This window comes from Pyxicephalus adspersus, chromosome 3 (assembly GCF_032062135.1).
Source record: "Pyxicephalus adspersus chromosome 3, UCB_Pads_2.0, whole genome shotgun sequence".
In the NCBI taxonomy this organism is placed as follows: Eukaryota; Metazoa; Chordata; class Amphibia; order Anura; family Pyxicephalidae; genus Pyxicephalus; species Pyxicephalus adspersus.
This window is the reverse complement of record NC_092860.1, coordinates 11,041,896-11,060,532: the sequence shown is the minus strand read 5'-3', so window position 1 is coordinate 11,060,532 and position 18,637 is coordinate 11,041,896. Positions and strand designations below refer to the sequence as shown.

Below are 18,637 nucleotides of genomic sequence, written 5' to 3'. Positions count from 1 at the left end.
ATCTACACCCTGCCAAATTTTGAATTCAGATGTGGAAAATTAACACAATGAGCAGGCGTGTTCTAAAAACAATTACCTTGTCACAGAAGAAAGAAAACATGCTAGGTAAAAAAATCGCTGTTAAAATGTATAAAATAACCATGTAATAAGAGGTTTTACTTTTAAGAGCATGAAAACAATTCTGGGTACCAGATTAGTTGCCAAAAATCACATCACATATAAATTTTTAGGTTTCTTTTGTACAAATGAAGGATCTTGGTAAAGTTATCCAAACCTAGGATCCAAGTGGTAATTCTTTATATGCAATCATTTCACCACACATTAATGTAGAGCAGCCTTTGCTAAGCTAGCAGGTTCCCAACACTGAAAACAGAAATTCATTCTTTCAGCTGTAGAAGATTCACTCCTCTTCTCAGTTTGTGCAGTCTATGCCAATTAAATAGGATTGCTGCTAACATGCAAATTTTGACTCTTAATCAAAAGTCAGCAGCTAAGCCTCATGTACATCTCTAATGGCTCCCGGCCAGTGCACAAATAGCGTTGATTCACCAAACCAGTCGCAGCAAAAACAAAAGTGGTCCATTGAGATTTTGTTTTATTTTTAATTTTTTTTGTATAAATCTGTTTTCCTAAGCATGTTAAAAAAATCACCTATTGTCAATAAACTCACTACCTGTTGTAAGTCGGTTTTCAAGTGTACTTGCAAAAGTTAGCTGGAAGTTAGTGGAATTTATTGCATTAATACAGCTTTATATTGAAAATTTTGCTATTGTGAACCTTATTCACACAAACGTGTATTTAAAGGTTCCATTCTTGTCACCACTTTGGCTTTTTTTTCTCCAGGCAGTACATGTCTTTTTGTAAATAATGTCTCCAGGACTGCACACTATATTCTAAACAAAGTCTAGCTAATGATATGGGGAATCAGGACTTTTTTCCTCCTGTTGGTGATCTCTCTTGTCGAGTTGTTTCTCAAACAGGGTTCCTCCAGGGGTTTCCATGGGTTCATTGAGCAATCTGTGTCTGTCAGGTCAGTTTAACTGGCACCAGTTTTTTTTTGGCTATCTTCCCAATGGCCAGCAATGTAAGAATTATTATTCCTACTGACTACCCTACTAATACTAATACTAATACTAATACTGTGAGATGCAGTTATAGTAATTATAGCAGTGGTTTCCTGAATACCTGAAATTTTATCAAGGGTTTCCCTTTTAAAATGGTTAGGAAACACCTATTTAGTGATACACCCCAGGATTCTAACAATAAAGAAGAATCAGGCCTCCCTTCCTCCTGCTGGTGATCCCTCTATTAAAACATTCCACAATTCTATCTCTATAGGGTAATTGGGGCACGGCTTTCTCATTTAGATATGATCTAAAATAAGCATAAAAGCATATGCCAGTCATAGGAAGGTTTAGCTTCACCTTCTGTGGCAGTTTTTGTAAACTTTGGGAAATGAATGGCTTCATGTACAGTGCACCTATTTTTGAAAAGTATAAAAAAAACCTAAGTAAAAAAAATAACAAACTTCCTTTTCAAGTTTTTATATCTACTTGTACTCTTTTATATCCATATGACAAGTAAAGTGGCTTTACATTCATGTACCTGCGTTCTATGTGTGGGATAACATCCCTTACTGATAACAACTTCTGAATGTTCAAGGTGATCACCTTGGTTCACCAGGAACCACTAAATTTTGGAGCTTGACATCGATTCGCAATGTGCGATCTGTCATTATCCTTTGTGTCTGGATGTGAGGAGACGGGACCCAATGTTGAGCCTCCAATTTAAAGGTGTCTATTGTGGATGGTAGAGTGGGAACAGCTGTTTTGGGTTTGCAAATAAACAAAAGTCTGCATTATACCCGCCTATGAGCTGTAATAGGCAGATCATACAGCATTCTAACTCTGGGTTACGACTTATAAGGACTAAAGTGAAATGCAAGAAAAAAAGTTTCAATTCACCCTCTGCTCTACTAAAAAATGTTTTTGCCCCAGTAGGTTCAATGTCTCGTCACTACCTTACCATCTAGTATTAGTGATATACACAGCAAAACCTAAAATGGACTAAAAATTTGTCTAGGGTTCCACCTTAATTTCTAGCTATTGCAAAGCTATAAGATCAGAGCTCATTCCGGGTGTCTGTGCAATGGAGCTTGTAGACAAAAACAATGGTGCATTACATGGAATTACCATACCCTCCCACAGCAAACTGGAAAAACCTAGAAAGTGATCTCTGCCAGATACTAGCGGCTCTGAAAAAATCCTAAGCAAACAGCGTATTCACGGATGTTATTGTTCTAAGACTTCAGGTTTACAAATGATGCCCAACAGGAGCCACTCATCCTCAAGCCTAGACACGGAGTACTTCCCCTGAATTCCTAGAGTCTGGTGCAATGTTGAATTTTGAATTTAAAACGTCACTTTTAAGTAGAGAGGAGGAAGTCGATTCTCAAGAGCTTCACCCTCTGCTTTTGTCACACGAGCAGAGAAGAGACATGAATAAGCAGCTGTGCAGATCTGGAACTTCTGATAACAAAGGAGCAGGTGTTTCATGTCTCTTTAATGTGGTGCCGAAACAAAGGAGTAAAAGTCGTCCATTGTTCTTGCCCCGGTATATTGTCATCAATTAGCGCTTACAAAGAATCTTGCGCAGCCTGGAAAAGCTGAGTACAAAGCAGCAAAGCATGAAAGCTTTAAAAACTTAAAGATGAACCCCAGGCAGGTCTAAATGGGAAAACATGAATGCAATTCTGTAATTATTAATAGATTATTAAAATGCATTTTTTAATGCATGTGGGAAAAGTACCCGAGCTTGACAGCCTCCTAGAATTCCCTGTACAGGAGAGTTCAGACTGGGGGAGGACAAGCAGAATAAAACATCAATCAACTGTGCAAAGAGAATGCTGAGTGAAGTGACAAAAAAAGAGTTTATGAGTTTAGAGTGCTATTTCTCCATTTACTGTCCATTCATAGGGTTGGGGAGGGCTTTAAATAAAAGTAAAACTCCAGCAGAGAAAGACCAGCTCTCTTTTTTTGCCAGACAGGGCTGTGCCAGGGGCCAGAGTGGTGCAAATCTCACAACTGGATCAGCATAAATACCAACTCTTTTTGTATAGCTGTTTAGAAAGAGTTCAGTTTTAAAGTCTATGTAAAGCCAAACTTTTTTATCTAGTTTTTGAGTAGGGGAACTTCACAATCTTATATCTCTACCATAGTCGTATGTCATTACTACGATCTAATGTCAATTTGGGGGGAAACCAATTAACCTAACTCTGTTATTGGAATGTGGAAGAAAACTGGAGTACACAGATGAAAACCACTCAAACACGGGGAGATCACGCAAACTCCTTGCAGATCGTTCCTGGCCAAGATTCGAACCTGGGACCTAGCACTGCCAAAGTGCTAAATGATGAGCCACCGTGTGGCCACTAGATAAATTTACCCTCTCTTTTCATGCCCTTTTAAGCATTGGGGCAGCATGATGGCTCAGGGGTTAGCACTCTGGCCTTTGCAGCGCTAGGTCTTAGGTTCGAGTCCCAGCCAGGACACTATCTGCATGGAGTTTGCAGGTTCTCCCTGTGTCTGTGTGGGTTTCCTCCCACATCCAAAAAACATGCAGTTAGGTTCATTGGCTTGCCCCTAAAATTGACCTTAGACTACATTAATGACATTTGACTATAGTAGGGACATTAGATTGTGAGCTCCTTTGAGGGACAGCTAGTGACATGACTTTGGGCTTACAGTGCTGCGTAATATGATGGCGCTATATAAATACTGTGTAATAATAATAATGGATGTCTAATTGGAAAGTAATAGAATTCTAACAATCAGGCTATATACATATGCTGCCAGCAATATAAGAGACATTCTTCTGACTTACCAACATCCTAATGTACTGTGAGCTGTGGATATAGCTAGAGCTGTGGTTATTACAAGGGGTTCCCCAATGTTAAAAAGCTTAGGAAAGGCTGCTCTAATCTTTACAGTGGGTGGGCAGCTGCAAACAAAAGTAATACATTTCATTATCATCATTAGCATGTTCCACGTGGCTCTTTAGCTTCACATTTTCCATGACGCAAGTGGAACACCAGGTCAATGACGAACATTTCAGGTTTCCTCTGCACTTACAGAATGGCGACTGTGCTGGGTAACCTTTGTATTTCAGAACAATGTGAAGCTTGTATAGGACGAGCATGGTAATTAAACTCGCACAGTGTTGCTCAATACACCAAGCATGAAGAGATCAGCGGATTTCATAAACAAGAGAAAAAGTCTAATTATAAGATGGAGCAGAAAAGACCTCAGCCTCCCCTATGTGTAAACACGCTTCGGTTGATTAAATCATTACAGCTATATGATATGATCTGTTTGTTAGAGAATTGCATAAACATTTACATACTGCCAGTAAATTATCACTTAACCCAACCTATAACCTTGTTAGTTATGTGTGGGAGAAAATTTAATAAGAAACTCAAACCGCTAAGTTTTTGGAACCCAACGCACAATTGGTTAGAAGTTAGGACTTGGCTCGGTTAGCAGATAGAGTATCTTGAAGGCCTCAATTAGGATAATGCATGGGAATAACTATTGGCCTTGTTAGCTCGATGGTCCTTAGGTTATTCCCTCCTGGTAGCTTTTATAAAAATCAGTGGTATCTACAGCTTGTTGCAGCCAAGAAGATCACAGTACTTGAAATGTGCCCAGACTATGCATATTAAAGTATTTTCATATTCTGAAAAATATTTAAAACACTTTAGGCACCTCTGTAGAAAGAACCCCTGTGGATATATTAGGATTTTAATAGTTTCATATCTGTAGCTCGGGCATTGTGTAGGTGTCTTTAAAGTAAAACAAATCTATTTTTTTTCTGAAGTAGTGCATGCGGCAGACCGACAATGCTGCTGCTATATGTGATGCAATGGCTTAGCACTTTCAGTCTGCAACAAAAGAATTTACTGGCACTATCTCCAGCTAAAATACTTTCCAACAGAAGCAACCTAAAAACAGCAAAGCATAGTACAGCAAAACAGATAGATTAAGAGGATAAACACAATTTAAAGGTCACAATATAGACACAGAATTAAAGTGCTGTTCCTATTTCTTTCACAAGACAGAGTTTATTTTGCAGCCATCTAATGTATATAAAAGAAGTAAAAGAAAAAGCTGGAGCTGAAATAGCTGAAATAACCCACTATTTCAATAATAACTATTGTTTTGCCTACAAAACCCCGGCTTTTTCTCTTTCTTCTTTTACTTATTTGACATATTTGGGGTAGGCAAAAAATTGTAAATACAAGGATAGATAAACCTCCCTTTCTCTTCTTCATTATAGCCATCTAATGTAAATAACCAACAATTGTTTCTAAGTTGCTAGGAAACAGCAAATGATTTCAGAATTTTGGTTGTGATATTTAAGAATGAATTACATTACAATGCACGCAGCTAGAGAGGTCAAGGATGTCTCATTTAAAAGCTCTTCAGATGATTATTCAGATGTAATATTTGTTTAGAAATGGGCTTTAATCATTTGTAAATTTTTAAGTATCCATAGTATGGACACAGGCGCACTGTAAAATGGACTTCACTTCTTATCTATGTTTCAGAATGATGGTTGTCCTAGCTTCACCGTTGGGGTCAGCTGTCAGGTAGATTGGTTCTGTACGTTGCCTGGAGAAAGGCAGCTGCTGTATCTCTGAAAATGTTTGTTTTTTAAGGAACGCCAATAAAATGTCAATAATTAGAACACGGTGTGCTGACTTTTCTTTGCATTTGACAATTTCACCATTGTGACAGGCCCCCTGCTGTAGTAGATGAGATGACTCTGCGGTACAGTATTCTGCTATTAAGGTAGATTGGGTAGAAATGTCCTTCTGTCAGTGAACCCACAGGAAAATGCCAACGTAAATAGGAAATCATTGATATCAAAGATAATCTAATTGCGGAGTGAGAAAACTGGTGGAAGTTAAATGAAATTTGTACTTCTATCAATCCAGGTGTAAAATATACAGTCCTACCATGCAGCACAGTCTTGTCTGGCAAGGGTGGAGATGGGAACTTCTGCTGCTGCAGTTTCCATCTGACCTGTTGTTTCCTTGCCCACCCTAGTTTGTTACTGGACAGTAAAAAAGAAGCATCAGACTGCCGAGCTCACCTGTCATTCTGGTCTCTCTCCTTCAATCTGCCTGTTCTTTGCTTGTAGCGCACCTATTGGCCTTCTGTGATGTTTCTCCCAGTCTCGGCTCTATGGTACATTACACTGCAAGATTTAATTAAAAATATTTCATATAAATGAATATAATAATTAAGAATTTAAAGACAGATTGGTTACAGGGCTACATTAATCTTTCATTTTATTTCAACCTGGAGTTTAGCTTTATTTTTGGCATGGTCTAAGCCATTGGCATAGCCATCCTTCATTCGACACATGTCCTCTTTGAAGGTGATAAAAGGAACGCACACAGTAAAATGAACAACCATTGTTGTGCAATATGATCACTCACTGTTGTGAAGTCACTGGCATATTATTCTCGGTGCTTGCAGCCCCTCCGGGCACACATATCTGAGGCCAAGAATGCAGGCAGCTACCGGCTTTCTTTTGATACCTGCGACATCACAAGGTATTTACACAGCTGCAATGTAAAACCGTGCTGCTGCTGCCGCTGAAGTGGGGCCGCTTTGTCATGCGCTATTTGCATACGACATATATTGTGCTGCCACTCAGACAGAATCCATGTTTGACACAAAGCAGATTAAAGATAAAACTTCAAAAACTGAATTGATTAGGAGACTCCCCCCCAGGTGAGATCAAATCTGCTTTCATGTACAGATGCACTCATTTTTACTATTCAGCTGTGTACGAAAAGAAATATTCACCGCTATTTATTCAGCGGAAATGTATCAAGAGTTTCTGCACAAAGGTTGTCATCAACACAACATCAACCACAGCTGATCAGTGCTAAGGTTATCATATTTACCAAGAAGGCATTTATCTAGGGTGTCACTGATGGTGAATTGGGGGGGGGGGCATCAATAAAAATGTTTTTAGAATTTTTTGTTTTACACTGTAATAAGGCAGTATAAAACAGAAGACTTTAAATGGATTATCACTCAAATGAAAAAATCTGAAGACCTTAAAAATGAGAGCAAATGGCCCATAAAGACTGGCAGGCATTTTTAGGTTACTAGACTAACCTAAAAATAATTTTAAGCCCAAATCCAGACTTTACAGAACAGTCATTATATATTTTTCCTAATATTTTTCCTTTAGACAGTCTAAAACCTCTGTATATCTTATTATTATAATAACAGGAGTTACGTAGCGCCAACATATTATGCAGTGCTGTACATTAAATAGGGGTTGCAAATGACAGAGATACAGTGACAGAGGAGGAGCATTGTAGCTCCTCTCATAGCACCCAAAACTGGAAATCAGGGTTGCACTAAGTACCTACCATGGAAGCTAAAGGCTTAGAAGAACCTGAATATCCTTGCAAGGAAAAGAGAGTTCAGGGTGAGATTTTTTTTGTATGATTTAGTGCAGGGCCATTTCAGGCTATTTTAATGCTGTAAGCATATTGCTCTTGGGTGCCCTTTGCCCCTAAATGTGTAGTTAGTGCAGACTACAGGAGTAGCCCACTCTTTAGGGGGGGTTCTGGTTCCCCAGGCTGTAGATGTGGCCAATCACCTCTTCCTACCATAGCAGCCAATCAGATGGAGAGGAGAGAAAGTTAGCATGTTGAATAGTAAGCAGAGTTTGTGATGCAGAGACTTAATGAAGACATTTGGGGTACAGAGCAACCTGGGATATCCCATACCATTACATTACATTAGCACCTTTGCCTTAGCAGCATCCTTAACATATGGTATGCTACTGATGCCTAACAAACAGCCCTGGCTACTCTTCTTTTTTTTGGTTTGGTATAGACAAATGCTGGGGTCTTCAGTTGCTCTAAATAATGTTCGGCAATTATTGTGGGTGGAGCTTCCTGTAGGAAAGATTGCTTTTATATATTTTGTGTATGCTCCATTTGGGATTTCAAATCATTCAGAGTTAAGGAGAGTTAGGGGCTGTATATTACAGAAATGTCTTGGAGCTTTGGTGTATTTGCAAATGTATGTTTAAGGGAAAAAAATATATACCGTGTTCAAGCCAGAAATTTTCAAGCCGGGTGGGAAGAAATTGTAGGAGGCCCTGTATTGTGATCCAACTTTTCAGTAACCTCCCAAAAAACATCCGGGTGGCTACTGAAAAGTGCCGGGTGGTGACACACCATCCGGCTAAAAGGGGCTGGGGAGTGACCCTAATCTACTAAAATTCCTTAAAAAATCTAATAAATTTTCCAAAACTGAAAAACAATAATACTCTTACAAAAACATTATTATTATGTGGCAAATTATTGAAACTGCAACTGCAGATAATTGTAAGAATGGCTGAAATTGCATGTTCCTGGTGAGAACTGTGATTTAATGCTAAAAATGTAGAACTGTAGGCGTGTGAACCTAACTAAAATTGCATACTGAATCTGCTTTTTCACTGACTTTTCAACAATTCTTTCTGTGGTTTGCTATGACACGACCAAGAGCTGTTTTGCCACATAATAACAATTAAAAAAAAGGAACCAAAAAGTTGCAACCATCACTTGTTTTTCTTTTTTCCATACAAATTGTTCCTAAATAGTTCTTTATTAACTCTTGGTAATGGTAATCACATCACATTATCCTTTTTAATTTTTTTGGGGGGGGAAATAATTTTTAAACAATTTTAACATTTGCATTTTTATTGTTAATTTTTGTGTCACACCGAAAATTTAAAAAAACTTGTAAATAATTTTGCAATTGTACACCAAATTAATGATTTTAGTGTTGCCTTTAAAGGAACACGGGATAGAATACAATTTACAGTTTATTTAGTGTTTCTCTGAGCCATTGGGAGTATACAGGTGTGAAACCTGAAGAAACTTGCCAATTTTTAATGTATGCGTAATTATAAATAATGAACTTTAGCTTTGGAAGGTTATGCACAATGGTAAGATGGAACACCAGAAACACCTAAATTTTGTGTCTGCAGATCTGGCATGGTGTCCAGTTTTCTAGCAGAGCCACAACAAAAGAACAGCAGCACATTTGATCAAACAAAAACTAAATCTAATTATTTTTTTCTTAGTTAAATGTGCAGCTCAGACTCTACGATGAGCTTCTCTAAACATTCATTCAGCCTCCGTACAGTTTAACCACAGTTTAAATTTTCATCTCCAAAACTTACATGGAGGTCACGGCCCTTGGCAAAACTTTTCGCCTCTGACCTTTAATATTTGTAAAGGAAAAAAACTCCGGAGTTCAAGCAGATAACGCAATGCAAACAGAGGAATATTATCCTGTCAAAGCTTTCTCGTAAAAACTGAGAGTCATTAAAACTGTGCCAAGATTTTATGAGGGCTGTAAAACCAGTTCACGGTGTCATTGAATCTGTTTCCCTAAAGTCTTTTTAAATAAAATAACACAACATCCTGCAAGATATTGGATAGTTAGAGGGCAATTTCAGAATTCTATTACAGTAAGGCTTTATAACCGTAGCAAATTACTATTAATACACTTTAAGCACCAATATTTTAAAGGTACACAGGAAAATTCTACCCTCAGCAGTATATAACGCAAGTCATAAATTTGACCTTGGCATTCATCTGGTACACCTGGCTTTTCAATTAGGTATTTGTGTTGCTTCAGACAAAGAAGCCTAAACCAAAAGCATAGAATGTGGTGTGGATTGAATTATTAAACTAGATCCAAACCCATGCACTAATCACTTATCACCAAAGCTTTAAAGCTCGAACAAAGCAAAAATCCAACAATTCCCAAAGCAATCATGTTGATTGGTGAAAATTATAAGTATTGGGTTTGAAACTAAATTTTAAATTTTAAACTAAATATAAAAAAATTTTTTAAAAATATATAACTGTGTACTTGATCACGTAGCTGGATCCTCTACTGCCTTTTAGCTTTCTTTTAACAGATTGAGATTTTACAATTGCTCACCATTTATTTCTGTGAACTATAAGTTTTACCTCCTCATGTGGACAAATGATTTCTACTCTAATATAAATTGCTGATAGAATTTGCTTATTCAATTTTGGGCTTTAACATTATTATTTATCGTTATTATTTATTATTAGAAAGTATTTATATAGCTACAACACATTATGCAGCGCTGTACATTCATTACAAAATAATCCCTGAAGAATCAGTTATAATGCTTCACTTCTTGTTAGGAGAATGTCAATTTTTTACCAGTGGTGTTGCTGTGTTGTTTCCCTATCGCCCGCCACCTTGGTGGAGAAGTTTCACCCCGTTTTGGTACAGCAAAAAGCTGTACCAAAACAGACACAAGGAAGCTGGTATGGGGCAAAGATGTGCAGTTGATGCTAAAGGAGCTGAGATTTAGAAAACAAAATGGCCGAGGGATATCAGTGGCATTAGGATGGGTGAAAGGATTAAAATGTAAAAACTGCAATAAATAAATATATATATATATATATTTAATATCACACAGTATTTATATAGTGCCGGACGAGATTTGAACTTGGGACCCAAAGCTGCAAAGGTCAGAGTGCTAATATTTGAACCACCGTACTGACCATATTTATATATTCACCTCTTAGATTGCAAGCTCCTATGGGCAGGGTCTTCTCCTCCTCTGTCATTGTTTGTATCTGTCTATTATTTGTAACCCCTATTTAGTGTACAGTGCTTCATATTATGTTGGCGCTATGAAAATACAGTTAGTCACTCAGCAAGGGTTTGCATTGATCATGTCTATATAATGAAAGGAAAACACACTAGCAATGTGTAACAATAAAATAACTTAAATAAACTGTATTAACATAATTTAAAATATGCTTACAAATGGATTTGAAAGTGGATATAGATCTTATATAAAGTGAACTATACCTCTCCTCCTGTATCCCGGTCTATATTCGTCTGTCATTTGCAACCCCTATTTAATGTACAGCGCTGTGTAATATGTTGGCGCTATATGAATCCTGTTTATTATTAATAATAATAACATTAATAATAATAGCAATATCTTCAAATACAACACCATACAAAGTGATGAATACAAAGCTTTAGGATAACATACAAATGGAAAAATGTGTGTCTGCCTTATTTTTTTTTACATTTAACATGTGATGTGCCACAATAGGTTACAAACACATGCATTGTGGTATATTTTTACAGTCGTCTTTGAAGGAGAAATTGGAGCTTTGGTCATACGATATGCACGGATCGCAAGAGACTAGCCTGCTTCAACATTAATCTCCGCCAATTTCAGATCTGGGATTACAGGACCACATACATATGTCAGGGGATGTGAGGAGCGCTCACAGGAAGACAAACATCCCAAAACAAGGCTTTCAATAACCTGTTGGAAGTCGGGGAGTGCAAGTTTTATTATTTTGCTGTACGCGTTTCCATTCGCTTTCCAGCAGTTTCGTGAAACGAAGCACGTCTCGAGGATCATGGAATGATATTTGAGATTCAAGAAAGAAAAACGTCAAGAAAATGTTATGCCGTCCAATGTTAACTACTTGATTTCAGAGCAATTTGTAATAACGGGAGGTTTCCAGTACAGTAAAAAAAATATTTGTCTAATAGGAGTCATCAGTTGCAGAACTAAAGAGGACCTGTCAATTTTGAGATGATGTACACTGACCCATCTGGTTCTCTCCCTCCCAGTTTTCATATAAAAATTTACCAGTATCATTCTTTGTATTTATTAGGTATGACATAAATGCAGCCATTGAAAAATATTTTCACCCAATTCCTTGCTATTTGCCCAGGAATTAACGAAACCCAACAATTTGTATCCGGCTGTCATTTTCAAACCTTATTTAATACACAGCGCTGTGTAATGCGTTGGTGCTATATATAATAATAATAATTTCTGATCTCAGAGATACGAGAGGAAACCTGCCAAAGTGAAAGGAATTTTCGTTCTAAAGCTTGCCCTAATAGATTTGTCCTAATTTAAACTACATATAGATATGTATATATATATATATATATAATATATATATATATATATATATATATATATATATACATATCATATTTCTGTAGACAACTCGAAACTTTTAAAGGCATTCTTCCCACTGTCCACCACACTAATGTGTTGTGAGCTGTGGATATAGTAATTATAGAAGGGGGTCCTTGGAAGTTATTTCAAGGAGTTTCCCATGTTAAAAAGGTTGAGAGAAACAATGCATACAAAAATAATAATAAAATTATAAAAAAAATAATACACAACCTATACTACAGATTTTCATACCTTACAGAAGTTTTATACACAGGGTACATCACGTTTGTAAACACAACACTCACATGGTACAACAGCAACTTTCTACAACAATGGCTGTGGGTGCATTCAGTGACAGCAGGCATGTTTATTGCATTCCTACCAAACCTTGAATTGCATCTCTATACAACTATGTGTTCCAAGACTGATAATCCAGCGTGACTGGTAAATACAGTCTTCTTCCAATTTCCCAAGGATCTTCTCTAAACCACACAGAATTCCAGTGGAACCCAACTTCTCCAATCGCCCCACCCAAATCTGGTGAAACGCCACTCACCGCAGATATCGATACCCAGTGATTACCATGTGACAAACTTAATCCACATTCATCCACCCAAACCGGCGCCTGGATATTCTTTAGAACAAATAATGAATATATTTACTCCCTTTGTTTAAACCGGTTCATGTTAACTCCTAACAGTGCTGCAGTTTTCACTTGTGGGTTAGGTTGTGATTTAAAGCTGAACCCCAGGTAGATTTGAAAAATAGAAAATGAATGCAGCTCTGTACTTAAAGCGTACCTAAACTCAAAATTTTCAATTTACATAAAAGGGTGGACAACCCTTAAATGTTGCAATACTCTTGTTTTTTTCTTAATACCGTGGAATACCTACGTCATACATCCCGAGAGGCTCTGAGTGCTCCTTTTGGGCATGCCCCAATCTTGGGCATGCGCAGAAGGGGCATTTTTTCTATTGGGGGAAAGAGATGCTGATCTCATGCAAGAGCAGTAAACTGGTTTTCTTTTTTTCCCCTTTACAGCGTTTTAAGTCACCCGATTACTCCCCTGAACAGTGTGCTAGATCGGGTGGCGTGCCAAGAAGGAAAAAGCAGGAAGTGAAGAATGAAGATGGCGACCCTTAGTGCTTTCATCAGCGAACCTGGGTGATCCAGCAAACCTGGTTCACTGATGAAAGTGGAGAGCTTTAATAAATCAGACCCTATGTTGTATGTTTCTGGAGTTTTTTTCCAAAAACTGTTCATAAATGCAATCACTAGTGGAATGATGTATTCAGATGCAAAGCACAGAATAGGAAGTGTTGCTATTCAATTCTCTCTATTACACTACATCTGGATTACTTGCTATAAGGATCTATTTGATTATAAAATTAGGCTTTATATGGCTGCCCTGATATAAAATTGCCACCCTAGCCTACTGGGTAAACTTCACCAACCTATGATCTTCTCCCATCTGATGTTTTTACAGACACCCTTCTGTCTCCTAACTGTTTATTATAACACAGGAGACGGTGAACTCCCAGGATTAACATTTGCAGACTTTGAAACACAAGGAAAAGGCGGTTTGATTAGATCTGGTACCCTGTCTGTGCACTAACTTCAAAGGAGCAAGGGTGTTAATTCAATTAAATGCTGTATTTAATGTGTCTTAATCTCTTTCCGATATTCTTATCCTCAAGCTTCCAGGAGCTTTCTTTATGTTCTTACCTCCATGGGATCCCCAAAACATAGGAGTTCAGGCAAGATCTGCTTAAAGGAGCAAAACACCCATGTAAAAACAAAGTTTCTAATGACATTATGTTGTCATAAAAACCTGCGATTTGATGTGCCGTCTATTTCTTATTTAGCTGCTATTAAAAATATCTTTGAGCACCAGTAAAGGATACAGAATGTGACTGAAAACCTATAATATGATTATCAGACATGGCCTCCTGGTGTGTTAGAATGTGTATACTGAAACCTTCATTTTATATACATTTTACAGCTAAATATGTTCAGGGAATATTTCTGATGTTATCAGGCTATCACAAACATTTTTCAATCAATTTAAATTTAGGCTTAATGGTCAAAAACTTGTATATAGAATTTAAAAATATTGAGATCCCAAAAGTCATGTAATATACTGCAGCTTACCAGTCTCGTATATGTGGTGGTAGCATTAGTTTTTGTAGTAATCCTGCCAGTAACAAACTTTGGTTTTAACTTGACAATGCTCATAGACTATATTGTAATATGAAAGAGCAGCATTGTCTCCCTAGGAGAGGACCGTAGAAAACTCCACTTCTCCATAGCAGGGGGGTGTTCTATAGTCCTCAGATATATTTGGGAATAATGTAAGTGATAAGAATGCAGCAAAGACAAAGAGATTAGGAAGAGATCATAGGGATTTCTGGCAAATTCAAATGTTAGGTTTTGCACTTGTCAAAACATAAACCCTTTTGATTATATAATTATTAGACCACGAATGATTAAATGAAAAGAGTTTTCACACACTATAAAGATGACCTGAACAGACAAGGCTTCCATCCAGTCCTAAGGAATGGCTCGCAGAAGCCATTTTGGATTTGGAAATATAGAAAGTCATTGCATATGTTTCTACAAAGGTATTTTGCTTCTAGGCAATAGGCAGTAGAAACATCAGGTACTACCTTGGGCAACTATATTGGTATTTACTTACTATTCCCTATTTCAATGTTTCTCAGCCGGGGTTCTGCAGAACCCCCAGGGTTCCTCCAGAGTTTGCCTTGAACAATTTGTGCTTCTCAGGTCAGTTATCTCTAACACCAATGATTTATTTAGATATCCATTGGAGTGACATTCTTCCCAATGGCCACCAATGTAAGAAGCATTCATTCCACTGTCCACCAGGCTAACGTACCATATATTGGGTATATCATAAACAATGGGAGGGGTTCCCTGGGACCTGAGTTATTTCAAGGGGTCCCCCATGTAAAACAGTTAGGAAAGGCTGCCCTACTTTATCCCACAAGCGAATATAGGTTGCTCACTCAAAAGAATGGTACCCGGAGCTAACAATTGTATAATATAATCTTGCCAGGTAAGTAATAATGCAATAAAAAATGGCAAACACAGCAGAGCCATCCTGTATGATTCTTCATGATTTCTCAACATAGACAGCTCTGATGGAATATTTTACCTTACAATGACATGTTTTAGCTAAAATCTGTGCGCTCTACAAACACCTGCGCCTTCTCAGAATCTGGTCTATTAGCCTGAAAACTGTGGGATTTTACACATAACATCATCACATTATATTAATGTTTTACTTTTGCCACCTGTACTGTTGGATTTTGCTGTAATTAGGCTCCAAACCTTGAAAAAAAATGTATTTTTTCCTTTCCATGATGCATCCTTTTCCATGACGTTTGTTTTGGAGTCGTACTAAATTCGTACCCACCGCTTTTGTGCATATATGAGCCAAAGTTGCCTCTGCCTAGTGTGGGGAGCCACCATATCTTCAGGCTCAGGCTGAGGTGAAACAATCTGGGCTGCAGACTCCAGAAAAGATTGAAGTTTGGTCGTAAAGGAAGATAACAGTGTGTGCAGTACTTCTACTATGGAGGCTTTTAGGACACAGGAAAGATTTGTGCTGTTGTAGCAAAGAAAAAAAATTATATGTGCAAAATGAAATGAGAAGTGAGGCTGACCCTCAGAAAAAGTTATTATCGTCCAAATGACTGAATAGTCATATGCAGAAAACATAGTCATATGCAGAGAATTAATAACTGGCTTCCTCAAAGGCAGACAAAAACAGATCTCAGACTGGTACAAGAAAGGAATCTTTGCAATAAAGATAATGACTAAGATGGTTTTATTTGTGGTAAAACAAGGTAGCCCTGGGAGACATGTGGTTCTGATGTTTAGAAAAGTGGCACAATCAAGGAACCCAATAGTTTCCTATGTGAAAGTGCATCGTAAACTATATAAGGAACAAAAGACAGGTCCAATGAGTAAGGTCATAATTGAGTTCAGAAGATGGGGCCATTCAAAAAAAGAGTAAGAATGGTAGGTGAAGGAGGAAAGCAGAGCATGCACATAGCAAAAAAACACCTGCTAACTCTAAAGTGTCTGCTTTTATCCAAGTATCATAGGTCAGGCTAGATGGGATATAGTGAATCAATCACTTGTGGAAGATGAAGTAGTTGTAAGAAAAATGAAGATTTTTTTACAATAAACCCCAATAGCCAGAAGAACTTGGAAACACTTTTTGAACAAATATGTGCAGGAGAAGGAAAGACACTATTATGTGTTATTATTTTGTGTAGCTATGAATTATCTCCCACTGAATTAGAAGTACTTAGTCTTTGTCCTTTCCAGAGTATACAAAAATGTTATAAAGGGCATTCAGAACATTGTCTGTAACTTTTTTTTACAAATCTATTTTTGATAACGATAAAAGAAAGAAAAACTACTTACAGCTTGAAAAAGAGATATACATAAATAGGAAGATTTATAAAAGTAAAATGTATAAAAATGACATACAGGATAGTTTCTACAACAGGCTTACAGAATGGAGGGGAAACAACTGGAGTTGAAATTACAAAGTGAACACTGTGAGAGGATTGGTGAAATCCAGTTTAGTCCCAACCAATGGGATAACTTTTTGAAAGCTCAAAAAATATTACAGAATAATCAACATTTAACGGGTAAGTCAACAAAGAAAGAAATAAAGTAGTCCTCAATTTACAGTACATAAGAATGTGTAGATTTTTAAGAACTGTCCACAAAAGTTTTTTTTCCTCCCCATGCAACGGGGGTCAGCTTTATTCTTTCTCTAAAAGCAAAAGGATTTATTGGTGATTAAAAATTTTATTCCTAAAGTTGATAGAAAGATTGAAGTATTCTTTTCTGGTGGTTGTCCATGGTGGTAAGTGTTTTTATTGCTTATCATTGGCATTGTTCAATTCAAAGTAGGATCACTTTTGCAGTAGTCTTAGCTGTCCAGGAGGCTCTGAAGTAATGTAGGGAGTGGAGAAATTTAATGTTCACCATTGGATCAAACGCAGGCCTTTTATGGGGTCAATCGTGAATATCTGTGGATGCTCTTTGACAAATATTGCTTGCAAGGGGTGTGTGAGGGGGCTGAGTGGCCACAAACTTTGTATAGAAGGGCTAAAAACTTCCCATTTCAGATAACACATTTCTAAGTCCATAAAGAAAGAATGGTCAGAACCAGAAAAGAAAATGTTTTTTTCAAAGGGTTTTTAACATTGGTTTCCCTTTGATTATAACCCATACCCACCTTCTGCTGATAAGAAAAAGGATATCCTCCCCAAACGTGGATGGAAATCTAATATTACATGCCTCAAACAGACCTTTACATCCACATGTGATGTCTGCAGCAGAGTTTTCGCTGTCCCAGATGAAAATAATTTCAGGTAACCATACAGAGGAAATCATGTCCAACTCTGTTGAAAGCTATAGGTTTTTTTTTCTTTGGCAGATGACTCTGCTATATCTGTTAGGATTACTGCTGGATATAAGGCTTTGGTGAATTCTGCCTATTGAGCACTGTGGTTAAACACTTGGCAAGGGGGATCTGCTTCTAAGACACAAATGTGTGGTTTTGGGTTTTTTAGGTGACCAACTATTTGATCCTAAGCTCAAGAAAATCATAGACAGGTCAACAGATACAAAACAATCCTTTAACTGTATTTAAAGGAATGTCTCAGCCAGACATTTTTTTGTAACCAACCCCTAAAGTCAGAACAGGGAACCGAATAAAAAGAGATCATGGTCAACAAAAACCTAAGGGGGAATACTATTTTAGCCCCAAGGACAACTTAAGATCCAATGACCCAATTTACAAGAGATTTTAGATGGATTTCATATTTCAAACTGTTTTATGGTATCTATAGATCTCAAAGAACATTATCCATTTATCTATATTGAGCTTTCCTGTTTGGCCTTTTCTCAATCCATTGGGTTTTCGCCAGAGTGAATGCAGAGGCATTAGTCATTGAGTGATATTCGTAATATTTGTTACTTAGACGGCCTACTCTTTTTGCCCTTTTACTAAATGCTCAACAAAAAACTATCTAGGATGGTTGAACAGAAAATGATGAATGATGAGGAAAAAGAGAAGCAAATCTTAACCCCCTTTAGGCTCTCCTTGTTTACCAGATTTTGGGGATGTGGCACACCTTCAAGGAATATTTGCCCACGGAACTAGTGTGAGATGAGGGCTATTTGGGAATATGCGATTGGTCCTGAAATGTTTCAGATAAATTCCTCTGAAACTTAAAAGACAATGCAACAGCCATGGCTTATTCCAACAAGTAGATGGGCATTCTCAGGAATGATTTTAAAAAAATCTAGAAGCTGAATCGTTAAAAGAAATTTAAATCTACCTTTGCTAGTTATCCTAAACAATGTCCCATCTTTTCAAAGAATGCAGATCAGTCACATGTCCATTCTGTTTCTCTATGATAAGCAGTGCTGTGACAACACTGAAATATTTTTAATACCCTATGCTGTATTGTGCTGTTTTTAGACTAGTGATCAGTGGAAAAGAATTCAGCAACAA

General features: G+C 37.4%; 1 long non-coding RNA gene across 1 annotated transcript in view; it reads right to left on the bottom strand.

Moving 5' to 3' along the window:
* The window catches only part of LOC140325635 (uncharacterized), a 48,263-nt gene extending 42,010 nt beyond the window's left edge, over window positions 1-6,253 (bottom strand). Inside the window, exon 1 of the long non-coding RNA XR_011919708.1 lies at window positions 6,154-6,253. This is a non-coding gene — a long non-coding RNA (uncharacterized lncRNA). The remainder of the gene's footprint in view (window positions 1-6,153) is intronic.
* Between the last annotated feature and the right edge of the window lie 12,384 nt (window positions 6,254-18,637).